Genomic DNA, 17,769 nt, shown 5'->3' on the forward strand with positions numbered 1-17,769 from the left:
CTTCAAAACTCATCCAAATTTTGTGAAATTTTTTGCATTATTTTCATGATGATGTGTAGAATTTTATGATGATTTTTGTGGATTTTTTGCATGTGGCTTGGTGAGACATACATAAATGTGACACATTCAACAAACCCTAAGTCAATTATTTTTCTACACATGCAAAAAATCCACAAAAATCATCATAAAATTCTACACATCATCATGAAAATAATGCAAAAAATTTCACAAAATTTGGATGAGTTTTGAAGCCTCTATGAATTTTCTAAATCATGGCATCAAAATGAAATAACCAAAAGAAAAAGAAATGAAATAATAATAAATAATTAAATCCAGTGGCAATTTCGTAATATTTAAGCGCCAGCACCAAACGACGGCGTTTCAATTTAATGTGTTGCCAGCATTCTATTGGACCAAACAGGCGGTAAACACGTTTTTAAAATGCCAGGCGAGAGTGAAGGATCAAACACACTATTCCCTTCGTTCTTCACCAAGAACTCTCCAGAAAATTCCAGCAATGCTCAAGAACAACTTCTAACCAAACGCAACAAGCTTATAACCGTTGGAACCGTCTTCCAACAAGGATTCAAGATATGCAACTATTTTCTCCTAATTCCTAACACAGCCACGGGATCAAACGATTAAAGTTTCACATCCAAACATTCAACTCACGATATCTCTCTCCACACTCAATCAATTCACAAACCAAGCATATCATGTTAATCTATGTTGAATGATCTTTCTAAACCCTAGCATAGTTTGAGCAATGATGAGATTCGAATTTATGTACCTTGGAGATGGCAGTGATGAATCTTGATGTTATCTCGAGTAAAAACCAAAAACAGATGGAGATTAAGGTTGAGGAAGATGAATGCCACGCCTAGCTTGATCCAAAACAGCTCCAAGTGTGAGAAATCTCAAAATGCCATTGATGAGCTCATGATGAACAATCTTGATTCTTGATGGTTCTTGTACCAATTCACCAAAACAGTTGGAGAGGAAGATGTAAGGAGCACGAATCAACAAGAATTTCACAATTTGGTTGAGAATTGATGAAGATTTTGTGAAAAATGTTTGATGAAGTTCTTGATGAATTTTGAGAAGATGGAGGGAAAGTTAGTTAGATTTCTTGTGAATTTTGATGTGATTAACAATTCAGTTATGATTAAACTTTTATACTCCAGCTTAATCACTTTCTTAATCACCAATTAGCAAAAACTCATGTGATTAGCATAATATGAAACTTAAGTGAGAGTTCCAAAATGCCCTTGCCAAATATTGAACCATGACAGCTCATGACAGCTCAAACAACTTCTATTTGGCATTTGTGATGTGTTGCAAAAATCCTCATTCCAAAATTCCATGTATTTCTCAACTTGGACCATTTTGCCCTTGGATTTAATTAGTGCACTTGAAAATTGACCTTTTGCATTGACCATTTTTGATGAATTTTGATTATGCACCATGAAAGTACATGTGAAATGGAGTTTGCTCATAAAAAGATCACTCATTTTGGACATTCCATGTGAAAGTTATGCCACTTTGATTATAGGCCTTTTTGGAAAATGAATGGACCATAACTTGCCAACCATACATGGGAATTTCAAGTTCTTGGACTTTTTGGAAATGTGAGAACAAGATCTACAACTTTCATGTTGAACAAATTTTCATTTGAAGCATTTTTGAACATGTAATTTTGTGGTCAAAAACTTTCCATTTTTGGAAACTTCCATTACAAGTCACTTTCTATTTTTGGCAATTTTTGTCCTGACTTTATTTTCTTCATTCTTGAGCTTTGACATGTCAAATGAAGCTTGTTTCAACATGAATGAAGTGTATCCAACTCTCTCCCACCTCCAAATCCATAAAATCAAGCACAGTTGACCATAGTTGACTTTTTCAACTAATAGATGAATTTGGCAATGCACTGATCAATCTGAACCCCAATTCTCTGATGAAATGGCTCAAGGATGAAACCCTAGCCTCCATAAGCTCAATACAATCATGAAATGATCCCCATATCCATTGTAGACCCCATCTCCTTGCTATGCCCTGATTGGCTCAATGCAACTGATTAGGGTTGACCAGTGGTCAAAACCCTAATCTCAAGGAAGCTGATCAATCTTCTTGGATCCCTTGGATGATATCAAGACCATGATGATGATGATGTATCATTTCAACCAAGATGAAGACCAATCTCCTTGAGAATCAAAACCCTAACTTGAATCACCACCCTCAGATGATTAATGATCCAATCCACTGAAACCCTAGCTTGCACATAACCTCTTCATCTTCTGCTCAAGACTTGTGAGGATGACTTGCACAATGTAACCACATGATATGCAATATGCAATGCCTAATGACCTACAAATGATATGCAAAATGTTAGCTAGTCCCAAGAGAGGAGGGCAAATTTTGAGGTGTTACAGCTGCCCCTATTCAATCCACTGTGAACCTGTCGATATGAATAGCCTCAGCTTTCAGATGATCAGGGTGAAGAGTGATTGAATACCAAGAACAGACGAACAATTTACACTCTGATGGGAAATAATTAACAATGCCTGTCAGAATCGGCAAAGAAACACAATCTCGAAACAAAAATCCGTCTGGAACGGAGAAAGTCGGCCTGATCACCGAAACAACGAAGTCGACCTGGATACCAAAATAAATGGTAACGCAGGGATAACCACGGCCCGAACACCACATATCCGTTGGGGATTATATTTCTTTTTGATTTTCTTGAACCCCGAAAAATTTTCTTCTTTTTTATTTTCTTGAACCCCGAAATTTTCTTTTGCGCAAATGATCCCGGATCACTGCATTTGAACCCCGTTCTCCTGTTTGCCAAAATAATGAACCCCATTCTCCAGTTTGAACCCCAGTCGCCTGACGATAACTTGCGATCGCCAATATGAACCCCATTCTCCAGAAAACACCTCGTGTCTCCTTTTCTCCATTTGGACCCCGATCTCCAGAAAATGCCTCAACACTTCCTTTTCTCCATTTGAACCCCATCTCCAGAAAATGTCGCAACATCTCCTTTTCTCCATTTGAACCCCGCTCTCCCATTTCTCGTGATAATTTCGCTGGCAACATCGGAAATAACAGCAAACACCACTCTGAGGGCGACATGTCAGAGGGTACACCTTCACAAAAGGAAGGTAACATGTGCATCTCTTCTTCAGAAGACACCCATAACGACTTCCATTGGCCTCAGCCAAAGTCTAAGGTGACACATGAATAGAAGATAATCCTTCGGACCTCATCCAGGATATAATCTTCAACTCCAATCTCCATTTGGACCCCGATCTCCAGAAAATGTCTCAACATTTCCCTTTCTCCATTTGAACCCCGCTCTCCAGAAAATGTCTCAACATTTCCCTTTCTCCATTTGAACCCCGCTCTCCAGAAAATGTCTCAACATTTCCTTTTCTCCAATTGAACCCCGATAGTCGCGCTGATCGCGTAACGTCTTTCGATTTCACTCCCATCTCCGTTCGACGGAAAAAGCTTCATCCAGTATCGCACTACTGGAGAACATTGCTGATCTGACATCACGATGCTAAACTCCTCAGAGTAACATCTTCACCATCCGGCGAAACAAAACTTCAAGCGGTAACCACGGCTTGAATTGCGCTGATCGCAAAACACTTCCCATCTCTGTCCGACGGAAAAGTAAATCTCCTCCAGTATCGCACTACTGGGGAATATCTTTGATTAAAACCACGATGCTAAACTCCTCGGAGTAACACCTTCACCTTTGGGCAAAACCACTTCTCAAACAGTAACCACGGTTTGAAACTAGCTTTAGGCTTGCAACATGATGCATGATTGTTTTTTTTCTGCGTAATGCTCCATAATCATGGAAATGCTACGCGATTTATTATTTTTCTATGCAACATGCTATGCTATTTTTTCATGATGAATGCATAAAAACGTCCCCCTCAAGGGATTCTTCTGAGTAGCTCGAGATATCCTGTTGAGGAACTCGTCAATACTCTGATCTCCAGCCTGATGGGGAATAGCACTGCTGCTGGGAAAAGGCAACCCTCGCTGGGGAAGAACTTCCTTTGCACCCAATCCGCTCGGGAAACTGCTGGGGATAAGAACCACCAACACTCTATGGGGATACATCGGTCTTTGACTTGCTGAGGATATCAATCCCGAACCTGCTTTGGGGATACCTCACAGATACCTGGCAACTTCACTGGGGAAATGCTCACAGATACTCTGCTGGGAAACAGCCACCTCCAGGCCTGGCAACTGGGGAAGCACCGATCTGACACCTGCTGGGGATAACCATCCTGACCCTGCTAGGGAAGCGAATGCCACTCCGCTGGGGATTACCCATGCAATCCATAGGTAGAATCAACCCAGTTGGGGATGCAAATATCAGTCCGCTACGGAAACTTATCCCATCCACTGGTAGGATGAACACTGCTGGAGATATATTTCATTGAAACCCGCTCCACTCGGGGAATAGCAACCTTCAGGCCTGGCTGCTGAGGAAACACCATTTTAAACAGAGCCGGGGATAATCATCATGGCTCAGCTAGGGGATCCACAGACCTTGGACCTGCTGGGGAGTTAGTCCTTACAACTCCGCTTGGGGACTTAGCTGGGGAAATGAGAAAAGTTGGTACAGAACACCCGTCGACTCGTCGAACCATGGTATCCACCTCCCAATCTCGTATCGGCTTTCCACTTTTGAGAACTCCCAGACTCGTCTGGACCTTTTCTGCTTCATCATCTTGTATTCCCAACCGCTCCGCGCTCGACGGAGAGCGAACTCCTGGGGATTATACAGACTTTCAATTTTCCGACTTTGAAGAGTCTTTTTGATTAATTCCAAGGGTCGTCGGACGTCTCAACGTCTCTTCGTCGCTTCTCTACCCATCATTCGTCCCTGATTGGACCCTGCGGGGAATTTCTACAAACTTTCCAATCTTCCGATTTTGAAGAGTCTTCTTGATTATCATCAAGGATCGTCGTACGTCTCAACGTCTCTTCATCGTCCCCCCCGTCCCTGATTGGACTCCATGGGGATTTGCTTTCCAACAGCTTCCACATCACAACCTGCAAGTGAGTGAAAATACCTAACAGTTCCTACAAAACAGATCGTTAGATAAAACCGTGCCCCAGGCGTGTCAAGATTTCAACACTTGGGTCACTTAACCTTCCGAATAATATTTCAAGCTTTCAATCTTATAAACATGCATTGGAAGGGACCTGTACGTCTTAAAATGCAAGATTCTTTATCACAATAATTGGATGTTTTTGCAATCAAAGCGGTAATGAAAGACAAAAACAAAATTATTTGACTGAACATGCATTTTATTGATTGAAAAGGTGTGGCTCAAATTGAGCAATACAAAGGAAGCAATTCCTGAAAAGAGGTAATTGCGCACAAAAGGAAAAATCTATCCTAATGGCAATGTGAAACCCGTGATCTCATCGAGTTCCAACTCGGTTACACCCCATATGTCCTCAGACTCTCCTTGCTTTCTGCCTTCTGAACAAGACGTTTCCGACTGATCCCTACCGGGTATTATCCACGATGCTTTAACCAAAGCGCAAACGATCATGCTAGACGCAGTTATTCGTTTCAATCCCTCTTTTGCCTGGACCGCCCTTTCGGGTTTTCAATCCACCGGGATACCCTTTTTTGCCCAAGTCGCCTTTTCAGGTTTTCGACTTGCCGGGTGTACATTCTTTTTTTTTATTTTTTTATTTTATCCCTAATTTTTGCCCGAACTTTTCTTTCTGTTTTCGGTTCGCCGGGATGCCCATTTTTGCCTGGACTATTTTATTCTTTTCGTCCAGCGGGTCTTTTATACGAAGTATTTTTTAACTGCGTCTGCATTCACAGGGGATGGAAAATCTTCGCCATCCATGGTCGTTAACAACAAGGCTCCGCCAGAGAAAACCTTCTTGACCACGAATGGACCTTCATAATTGGGTGTCCATTTGCCCCTTCGATCGTTTTGAGGAGGAAGGATCCTCTTCAGCACCATATCACCCACGTGATACACCCGAGGTCGCACCTTCTTGTCAAAAGCACGCTTCATCCTTTGCTGGTATAACTGCCCATGACAGATGGCTGCTAGCCTCTTTTCTTCAATTAGGCTCAACTCCTCATACCGGGTCCTTACCCATTCAGCCTCTTGCAATTTCACGTCCATCAGGACTCTCAAAGAGGGAATATGAACCTCAACAGGTAATACAACCTCCATTCCATATACCAATGAGAAAGGAGTTGCCCCAGTAGATGTACGCACCGACGTTCGATACCCATGCAACGCAAACGGAAACATCTCATGCCAGTCTTTATAAGTTACCACCATTTTCTGCACAATCTTCTTTATATTCTTGTTGGCTGCCTCAACCGCCCCATTCATCTTCGGACGATAGGGAGAAGAATTGTGATGTTCAATCTTGAATTCCCGACACAGCTCTGCCATCATCTTATTGTTCAAATTAGAACCATTATCAGTAATGATTCTCTCGGGAACCCCATATCTGCAAATGATGTCTCTCTTGAGAAACCTGGCAACAACCTGCTTCGTCACATTCGTATAAGAGGCTGCTTCCACCCACTTGGTGAAGTAGTCAATAGCCACTAATATGAACTTATGCCCATTCGAAGCTGTAGGCTCTATCTTCCCGATCATATCAATGCCCCACATAGCAAACGGCCATGGAGACGACATTAAACTCAACGGATTCGGAGGCACATGCACCTTGTTAGCATAAATCTGGCATTTATGACACTTCCGCACGAAATTGAAACATTGGGCCTCCATTGTCATCCAATAATAACCTGCTCTCAGCAACTTCTTTACCATTGCATTCCCACTGGCATGGGTACCGAACGATCCTTCATGAACCTCTTTCATCAATTGGCTTGCTTCTCTATCATCAACACATCTGAGCAAGACCCAATCAAAATTCCTCTTATACAAAACCCCATCTTTATTTAGATAGAACACCATGGCCAACCTCCGCAGAGTCTTTCGGTCCTTCTTAGACGCTCCCTCAGGATATTCTTGAGTCTCTAGATAGCGCTTGATATCGTAATACCACGGCTTCTCATCATCAGGCGCTGTACCAACAGCAAACACATAAGTCGGTTTATCCAGACGACCTACCTCCACACTGGGAAACTGATTCCACCTCTGCACCTTAATCAAGGCAGCCAGAGTAGCCAAAGCATCTGCCAAAGGATTCTCCTCTCTAGGCACATGATGCAACTTCACCTTGGTGAAAAACGTCAACAATCTCCTCGTATAATCCCGGTATGGCACTAAATGAGACTGATGCGTATACCATTTTCCGTTAACTTGATTTACAACCAGAGCTGAATCTCCATGTATGACAAGGTTCTTAATCCTCAAATCAATCGCCTCTTCAATCCCCAATATGCAAGCTTCGTATTCAGCCACGTTGTTGGTGCACTCAAATGTCAGCCGTGCAGTAAAAGGAATGTGGGATCCTTTCGGCGTAACCAAAACAGCACCAACACCGCTTCCATTCACGTTAACGGCCCCATCAAACATCAGAATCCATTCGGATTCAGGGTCAGGCCCCTCCTCCGGGATTGGTTCCTCGCAATCTTTCGATTTGAGAAACATGATGTCCTCATCAGGGAATTCAAACTTCATCGGTTGATAATCCTCAATGGGTTGCTGAGCGAGGTAATCAGACAATACACTCCCCTTGATAGTCTTCTGAGAGGTATACTGTATATCATATTCTGTCAAAATCATTTGCCACCTCGCAACCCGTCCGGTCAATGCTGGCTTCTCGAAAATGTACTTGATTGGATCCATCTTGGAAATCAATAAAGTGGTATGAACCAGCATATACTGCCTCAGTCGGCGAGCAGCCCAGACCAAAGCACAACAAGTTTTCTCGAGCAGTGAATATCTTGTTTCACAGTCGGTAAACTTTTTGCTAAGGTAGTATATGGCATGCTCTTTTCGACCAGACTCGTCATGCTGCCCCAATACACACCCCATAGACCCCTCGAGGACTGTCAGGTACAGAATTAACGGTCTTCCCTCCACAGGAGGCATCAGAATCGGAGGCTCCTGCAAATACTCTTTTATTTTTTCAAATGCCGCTTGGCAATCATTATTCCACCTGACCGTTTGATCTTTTCTCAACAACTTGAAAATCGGTTCACACGTGGCTGTTAGATGAGATATGAACCGTGAAATGTAGTTCAATCTACCTAAGAAACCACGAACCTCCTTCTCTGTTCTCGGTTCAGGCATTTCTCTTATTGCTTTTACTTTTGCAGGATCAACCTCGATTCCTTTCTCGCTTATAATGAACCCCAGCAATTTACCGGACCGCACTCCGAACGTGCACTTGTTCGGATTCAACCTCAGTCTGAACTGTCTCAGCCGGTCGAACAACTTGGCCAGATCTACCAAATGCCCCTCTTCTGTTTGGGACTTTGCTATCATGTCATCAACATAACATTCTATTTCATGATGAATCATATCATGAAACAAAGTCACCATGGCCCTCTGATAAGTAGCACCGGCGTTCTTGAGACCGAATGGCATCACCTTGTAACAAAAAGTACCCCACGGTGTAATGAACGTTGTTTTCTCCATATCATCTGGCGAAATTTTGATTTGATTATAGCCAGAAAAGCCATCCATGAAGGAAAACACCGAGAATTGAGCAGTATTATCTACCAACACATCAATGTGAGGTAGCGGAAAATCATCTTTCGGACTAGCTCTGTTCAGATCTCGGTAGTCCACACACATTCTCACCTTCCCATCCTTCTTCGGGACTGGCACGATATTCGCAACCCATGGCGGATAATTAGTGACAGCAAGGAAACCAGCATCCCACTGCTTCTGCACTTCCTCTTTGATTTTCATTGCCATGTCAGGCCGGGTTCTGCGCAACTTCTGCTTTACTGGAGGACAATCTGTTCTCAACGGTAGCTTGTGCACAACAATATCGGTATCCAACCCTGGAATATCTTGATAAGACCAGGCAAAGATGTCGACATACTCTTTCAACAACACTACCAATCTGCTCTTAACACTTTTGAAGGTGAGAAAAACAAGAAAGGGGGGTTTGAATTGTTTTTAAAAAATAAGCGCTTTTCAAAAATGAAAATCACACAATGATTTTATACTGGTTCGCTTATAACACAAAGCTACTCCAGTCCACCCGGCCAAGGTGATTTCGCCTTCAACAAGGACTTAATTCACTAATCTTGAAAGATTACAAACAACCCCTAAGAGAGAAGAAAATCTCTTAGTCCTCTCAAGTCTACAGACTACAAAGAGTCACTTGAGGAAATCAAATAAAAATAGATACAAGATATGTAATCTAGAGTGCTTCTAAGAAAGCAAATATTACAAACTTAAGAACAAATTTTTCACTTGATAAGCAAAAGCTTAGTGAAAATCTTTGAAGAACAAAGATGTTTTTCTTGAGCGTGATATAATTTCAGTATAGTTTTGGCTAGTGATTTCTTGCTTACTGAAAGTTGATTTCTTCTCTATTTATATAGGAGTTGAAGTAGTGTTGAAATAGAGTTGAATCTGTTGGATATTGAGATGTAGTTACGCCATTCCATTAATAGCTTCTGCAGTAGACTTTTTCTTTTAGAAGTGACTACTTACCACAATTAGTATCTTCTCTCTTGGAAGTGGAGATTAACGTCTCTTTCTAATTGAGGAAATCCATTTGCAGAACTTTAACTTGGCTTAAACGTTACTTCATCATGATTAACAATTCTGATTAGAGTCTTCGTGTATCTGGGAATCTGGAGATCTGGCTTCTGGTGTTATTTCTTGAGAGTTCAGATAGCGCTGATAACTTCAGAGTTTACAGAAGGCATTTGTTCAGAGTTAGAGCTTCTAGACTTTACTTCATGTTCAGATGCTTCTGATACTTTGCAGTTTTGTCCAGAGTCAGAGCTTCTTGAAACGAGATTCCACTTTAGATGCTTCTGATACTTGATAATTTGTATCTGATCTTGTTGTGCATCTGATGACATCATCAGATTTGTTTCTTCTTTCTTTAGAACCCTGCACACTTAGAAACTTTTCGTTAGGGTGCCATTTTTGGTTTCATCCTTTGTTATCATCAAAATCATGGAATCTGTTGTAGAATAATTTTTGTTCTTACAATCTCCCCCTTTTTGATGATGACAAAACAAATAAAATTATCAGATGAAACATGAAAAATATTAGATCAGATAGACAAAAGCTCCCCCTGAGTTAGTACTAGGGAGTTCAGAAGTTCTTACCAGAGCTTTCCAAGCAATGAGATTTCTGAAAACTTTCTGCAATTTCTTAATTTTAGAGTTATTTAATCAAGGCTATTTATATCAGAGCTATTTCTACAATTGTTGCAGAATGCTTTAAGGTTTTAGACATAATTTTCATCAGAGCTATTTAATAATTTCTCCCCCTTTTTTGCATAATCAAAAAGGCATAAAAAATAAAAAGAATAATAAAGAGAAAAAAACACTTCATTAATAGAAAAGCACAGAGGCAAACAGCAGTCAAAACATCAGACTCAAAGAAGAATATCAGAGCTAAAAAGAAGACAGAAGCAAAAACATTAGGCAAGCAAACAAAATAAATCCTAAGTGCCTAAGGGTTCGGAGGTTGAGGAAGTCTCTGAAGCAACATGGCAAACATGTTCTGGATGTTTTCATTCAAAGCATCTTGCTTGTCCATCCTGGCCCGGAGCTCATTCTGATCTTGCTTGATCTCTTTCTGATCTTGCTTGATCTCTTTCAGAGTGTTAAGAATCAACGGGATCGCAGAAGAGGACTCCCCCTGAGTCAGAGCCTGCTGAGCTTCAGCTTCAGCAGCAGCTTGGGCTTCTGCATCCGCCTGAGCCTTGGCTTCAGCTTCCTTAATCCTTAGAAGTTCTGCTTCCTTTGCCAGTCGTTCTTCTTCTAACCTCTTTGCTTCTTCTTCAGCTTCTTTAGCCAATCTTTCCTCCTCTAATCTTCTGGCCTCAGCTTCTCTAGCCAGTCTCTCTTGGAGTCTTTCCTCAGAGTCTCTGATGTAGCCATTTCTGACTTGTTCAGAGATACTCTTCAGCCTATAAGACTCAGAGGTCATCCAACTAATGACTCTGTTCCAGTGTGTCCTAACAGATTTAGGATCATCACTAACTTCAGAGTTTTTAGCCAGAGACTTGATCTTCTGGACTGAAGCTTCTGCAACCTGTAAAATGGCCTCCTCAAGGGTAGGTATGGTAAGTTCAGGTTCAGGTTCAGGTGAATGAGGTGGAGAGTTTTGAGGGCTGAGATTTAGAGAGGGAGGTTCAGTTTGTTGAGGTTCAGATTCTGCTTGAAGTTCAGAATCTGGGGATGAAGCATAGAGTGGGTTTACATCTAAGGGTTCGGATTCTGGTTTTGGGACAGCGGGAAGGATTGGTGGGGTGATATAAGGATCAGATGGTCGAATTACAGATGGTTGGGTTTCAGAGGGTGTGGTGGTTGTTTGTTGTGGTGGAAGTGAAGTTTGATTTTCAGAGGAGATGGTGGTTGTTTGTTGTGGAAGAGAAGTTCGGAGGGTGGAGGTTACTTCAGATTGTTTTTGAGTTTGTGGGGCGTATTTTCTAGCATAAATTTCAGCTATTGTTGGGGATTTTGGGTCAGAAGGTTCTGTGGATGATGATGAAGAGACACTAAAGTATGGGGGTGTGTCTGGTCCAGAGGATGAGGAAGAGGAAGTGCTGTGGTGATATAGTTGATTAGGGTCAGAGGTTGTTGTGAAATTACGAGCAACTTTTAGAACAGGTGGAGGTTGAGAGGTTCTGATGGTTGAAGGAGGGATTTCAGAGGTTGTAAATAAGGGAGGTGTTGGGAGAGGAGTAGAAGAGGCCATCATAGGTATTACAGAAGTAACAGGAGGAATAGACTTACCAGAAGAAGAGATTTTCAGAGGAGCTGGAGCTTTGGTTCCAGAAGATTCTCTAAGTCTGGGTTTCTTTGCCTTCCTTGCTTCCTCAGCTATCTTCTTCTCAGAAAGACCTCTTTTGTATCTGACCAAATCTTCTTCTAAATCCAAAAGATCTTCAATTCTGAAATCAGAAATATCAATACCTTCATCCAGCAGACGCTGAAGGTAGATAGCAATGGCATCTCTGGGTTCATTCTTGAAGAACCTTTCAAGGCCATGAGGCATCTTCCTCTGATCTTTTAGAGCTTCCCAGGACACATCCATAGTGGGCTTGACTCTAATCTCTTTGATGATTCCCATGCTCTTCAGGTTTTTGGCATTCAGAGGCTTTCCAGTTTCTATAGCCAGATCATCCATCAGCTTGGCCTTTTCCAGCTGGTCAACCAATCCATGTTCAATGAAGACATCAGAAAGCAGTCTTCCCAGAGGGATGTAAGATCTTGGCTTCAAGCTGTTTCTGGAGTCTTTGACAGAATCCCTTAGATATTTGAAAAGAAGAACAGGGAGATTGATCTTGATACCTTTCTGAATGCAATATAAAATGAGTTTCTGATCAGCATTAATATAATCAGAGGAGTTGGAGGCTGGGCGATGGTGAATGGTTCCCAGAATTATTTTCAACCACACTCGGAGGTTCTGATGCAATTCCTTGTTCTTAGAGGGATTTCCCTCAGCGTTTGGCTTGAAGATAGTTGGGTTGATAACCTCAGTGATGCGTTTTGACCTAGGAGGAATGTTGTAAATCCTCTTTCCTCCAGTAGTCTCCATGTTCAGCAAGGAAGCAATTGATGCTTCAGTGATGACAATCTTCACTCCCAGAACAAAAGAAACAATGAACTGGTCATCTGCATCAGCATGTCTCCAAAATTCTTTGACAAGAAGAGGGTAAATGGGACCATAAAGCCTGTTGAAGTAGTTCTCCCAACCTTGCTTGTGAAGATCTTCAGTAAGATCAACACCGTTTCTTCTCAAGTTCTCAAAATCTACCAGCGATTCACACAGTACATCCAAATTTTCAAAGGAGGTTGCAAGATGAATGTGGCGTTCACGTTCCAAAATGTGAGGTTCTTGATAAACGGGGGTTATAGAAACACCGGTGACGGTTGGAGTTGGAACAGTAGATGTTTGAGCGGTGGAAGTTGACTCCATTTGCTGTGAGTAGTTGAACAGTTGTTGTTGTTGGGCATCCATTGAAATGAAGAAGATGAACATTTGAAGAAGTTGCAGAGAAAACTTCGAGAGAGGGTTTAGGGTTTAAGAGTGAGTGAGAGTGATAAGTGTGTGAAATGTGAGAAAAGTGTTTATATACCTAAGTTCAAACACATGCAAAACGACACCTCAGAATGCGTTAGACACAATACTCAAGATAGCACGCTTGGGGGGAAAAATGATTATAGCTAATAAATGAATGTCTAATCCCACAGTTTGCACACTGCTCGAGGAAAACTCAAACGTCTGCCTTTTGAATTTCTTGACAGCTGTCTAGAAGTTCTAAAGTTTGACGCTCAGAGTTCCACGTGTTGATGTATCTGATCTTCAGGAATACCAAGTATTGGTTTCTGAAGATTTCTAACTCAGATATCTTCTTAACTTGTAGAAGTATCAGAGTCAGAGGCAGAAATGTATTTGTTTTTATCAGAGTCTCATTTTACATGTTCAGAGCCATATTTTACTCAGGGCAATTTTTAATGTTCAGATGTTCTAAGATAAAAAGAAATCTATCTTCAGCTAGAGGCTTAGTAAAGATATCTGCCCATTGATGTTCTGTATCAATGAACTTCAGCGTTACTATTCCTTTCTGAACATAGTCTCTAATAAAATGATGTTTAATTTCTATGTGTTTGGCTCTAGAATGTAGAATAGGATTCTTACTTAAACAAATAGCAGCAGTATTATCACAAAAGATAGGAATGTTACTCTCAAATATCTGAAGATCTTCTAGCTGATGTTTCATCCAGAGCATCTGAGTTGTGCACAGTGATGCTGAGATATATTCTGCTTCTGCAGTTGATAGAGCAATAGTTGACTGTCTTTTGCTAGCCCAGGAGATCAAATTGTTTCCCATAAGCTGGCAATTTCCAGATGTGCTTTTTCGTTCTATTCTATCTCCTGCATAATCTGCATCACAATAACCAGAAAGCCTATACTCTGATGTTTTTTCATACATCAGGCCCAGGTTAGGAGTTCCTTTCAGATACTTAAGAATTCTCTTAACAGCTGTTAAATGAGATTCTCTAGGATCTGATTGGAATCTGGCACAGAGACAGACGCTAAAGAGAATATCAGGACGAGTAGCAGTTAGATAGAGAAGAGAGCCTATCATACCTCGATAGAGCTTCTGACAAACCTTGTTGCTTACCTCTTCCTTTTCCAGAATGCAAGTTGGGTGCATAGGAGTTTTTGCAGAGTTGCATTCAGACATATCAAACTTCTTCAGAACGTCTTTAATGTACTTGCTTTGATGAATGTATGTGACTTCTGGAGTTTGATTAATTTGAATTCCCAGAAAGAACTTTAGTTCTTGCATTAAACTCATTTCAAATTTTGCCTGCATTAACTTAGAAAATTCTTGGCAAACAGAGATATTAGCAGAACCAAAAATAATATCATCAACATAAATTTGGCATATCATGAGATCATTTTCATGATTTTTACAGAAGAGTGTAGAATCAACTTTCCCTCTGATAAAATTTTGTTCCAGAAGAAAATTGCTTAGACGTTCATACCAAGCTCTGGGGGCTTGTTTTAGTCCATATAAAGATTTTTTAAGTTTGAAAACATGTTCTGGAAAGTTTGAATTTTCAAAACCTGGAGGTTGGTTTACATACACTTCTTCTGAAATATAACCATTTAAAAATGCACTCTTGACATCCATTTGGTATAATTTGATAGAGTGATTAATAGCAAAAGATACAAGAAGACGAATAGATTCTAACCTTGCGACTGGAGCAAAGGTTTCATTATAATCAATACCTTCTTGTTGACTATAACCTTGAGCTACCAGTCGTGCTTTGTTTCTGACAACTTCTCCTTTCTCGTTCAGTTTGTTTCTGAAAACCCATCTGGTTCCAATGACATGAGTGCCTCTGGGTTTAGGAACGAGATCCCAGACATCATTCTTGGAGAATTGATCTAACTCTTCTTGCATAGCTGCCACCCAATCGTTATCTTGAAGAGCTTCATCACAGGACGTAGGCTCAATCAGAGACACTAGTCCCAGAGGAATATCTTCAGAAGTTCTGAAAGTGGATCTGGTTCTAACAGGTTCATCTTTGTTTCCCAAAATCAAATCTTCAGATACGTTAATACGACTTTTAACTTTCCTTGGAATGTCTGGAGATTTAATTTCTTCAGAGTCTGGAGTGACAGTTGCTTCTGGAGTTTTCTCATATTCTACCAGAGTGATCTCTAAATCTGCAAACTTTTCAACTAGCTTTGACTTTTCAGGGTCAAGCTTATCATCAAATCTAACATGAATTGATTCCTCCACAATTTTGGTTTCTATGTTGTATACTCTATAGCCTTTAGAGCGTTCTGAGTATCCTAACATGATTCCTTTCTGTGCTTTGGAATCAAACTTGTTTAGATGTTCTTTAGTATTTAATATAAAACAAATGCATCCAAAAGGATGAAAATAAGAAATGTTGGGTTTTCTTCCCTTACACAGTTCATAGGGAGTCTTTTCCAGAATAGGTCTAATAGAGATTCTATTCTGAATATAACACGCTGTGTTTACAGCTTCTGCCCAAAAGTGCTTTGCTACATTTGTTTCATTGATCATGGTTCTGGCCATTTCTTGGAGTGTCCTATTCTTCCTCTCTACAACTCCATTTTGTTGTGGAGTTCTAGGGCAGGAGAAATCATGGGATATTCCATTAGAATCAAATAATTCTTCAAAATCTTTATTTTCAAATTCTCCACCATGATCACTTCTGACTCTAACAATTTTAGAGTCAAATTCTTTTTGCACTTTAGAACAGAAACTGGTGAATACAGAGTGAGACTCACTCTTGTGCTTTAGGAATTTTACCCATGTCCAGCGGCTGTAATCATCAACGATTACTAGTCCATACTTCTTTCCATTGACTGATGCTGTTTTCACAGGACCAAATAAGTCAATGTGAAGAAGCTCCAGAGGCTTGGATGTAGAAACAACATTTTTCTTTTTAAAAGATGTTTTTGAAAACTTTCCTTTCTGACAAGCTTCACACAGAGCATCTGAAGAAAACTTCAGTTTAGGTAAGCCTCTGACTAACTCAAGTTTAGTTAGCTGAGAAAGTTTTCTCATGCTAATGTGGCCTAAGCGTCTATGCCATACCCATTGCTCTTCGTGAACTGACATTAAACATTTAACATTTTGATCTTTTAAATCAGAAAGATTTATTTTATAAATGTTGTTTTTCCTCTTGCCTGTGAAAAGGACAGAGCCATCGTTCTGACTAATGGCTTTACACGTTTTTTGATTAAAGATTACATCATAACCGTTATCACTTAATTGACTTATGGATAACAAGTTATGCATTAATCCTTCTACATAAAGAACATCAGATATAGAGGGAAGAGTACCGTTACCAATAGTTCCGGAGCCTCTGATCCTTCCTTTCTGATCTCCTCCGAATCCTACAAATCCAGCGTCTTTAAGTTCCAGGCTTTGGAACATAGACTTTCTTCCCGTCATATGTCGCGAGCATCTAGAGTCCAGGTACCATGACTGGTGTCTGAACTTTGCTGCATAGGATATCTGCAACATAGATAATCTTATCTTTCGGTACCCAGAATCTCTTGGGTCCTTTTAGATTAGTCTTCCCAGAGTTTCTTACAACTTTGGGTCTTCTAGCATTTTTAAATTTGTGTTCCTGTGTGTGTGTGTAGTGATATGAAAAAGGCGATTTAATTTGGTTACTGGTAGAGGTTTTATTTTCCTCAGAATCATACCCAATTCCCCTTTTATTATTCTGACTGACTCCATAAATCATGGATGCCATAATACTCCTATCTATTCCATTCTTCAGAAACTTCTGAAAGGCTTCTTCATATTTATAAATAATTTCATTTGAAGTTTGTGGTGCTTGAGACAACACTTCTTCTAATTCTAAGCTTTTCGTTTTAGCTTCATCTCTTTCTAACGTTAAAGATATGATTGTATCATCTCTTGCTAGAATTGTTGTCTCAAGTTTACTACACTCTTCAGATTTTGCTTTAAGAAGGCCTTTAATGTTTTTAACTTTTTGTTTTAATTTCTGAAGAGAGGTAAGAGTTTCTGATAAACATGATTCTAAGTCAGATCTAGAAAGTTCAGAAAATACCTCTTCAGATTCTTCATCTGAGCTGCTGGATGTGGTAGCCATAAGAGCTACGTTGGCCTGTTCATCAGAGTCAGATTCTGATGATTCGGATTCACTATCGTCCCAGGTGGCCATTAATCCCTTCTTTGTTCTGAAGGCATTTTTCTTGAAGCTTTCTTTCTTAGAGTTATCTTTCTTCAGCTTGGGGCATTCATTTCTATAATGACCTGTTTCTTTACATTCAAAACAGGTAATATCTTTGTTAGGTTTACCTTTTGAAGTTGACTCTGATCGATCCCCTCTGGGTCTTGATCTTCTGAAGTTGTTGTTGTTCCTTCTTTTCCAGAGTTGCTTAACTCTTCTGGTTAGTAAGGACAGTTCTTCTTCATCATCAGAGTCTTCAGGTTCAGAGTCGTCAGTATCTGCAGTTTCTGCCTGGAGAGCTTTGGTTCTGTCTGACTTCCGTCTTTCAGGTCTGGACTTCAGCGCCACTGACTTGTTCCTTTTCTGAGGCTCATCCTCCT

The sequence above is a fragment of the Lathyrus oleraceus genome, chromosome 5, assembly GCF_024323335.1.
Source record: "Lathyrus oleraceus cultivar Zhongwan6 chromosome 5, CAAS_Psat_ZW6_1.0, whole genome shotgun sequence".
NCBI classification, from domain to species: Eukaryota; Viridiplantae; Streptophyta; class Magnoliopsida; order Fabales; family Fabaceae; genus Lathyrus; species Lathyrus oleraceus.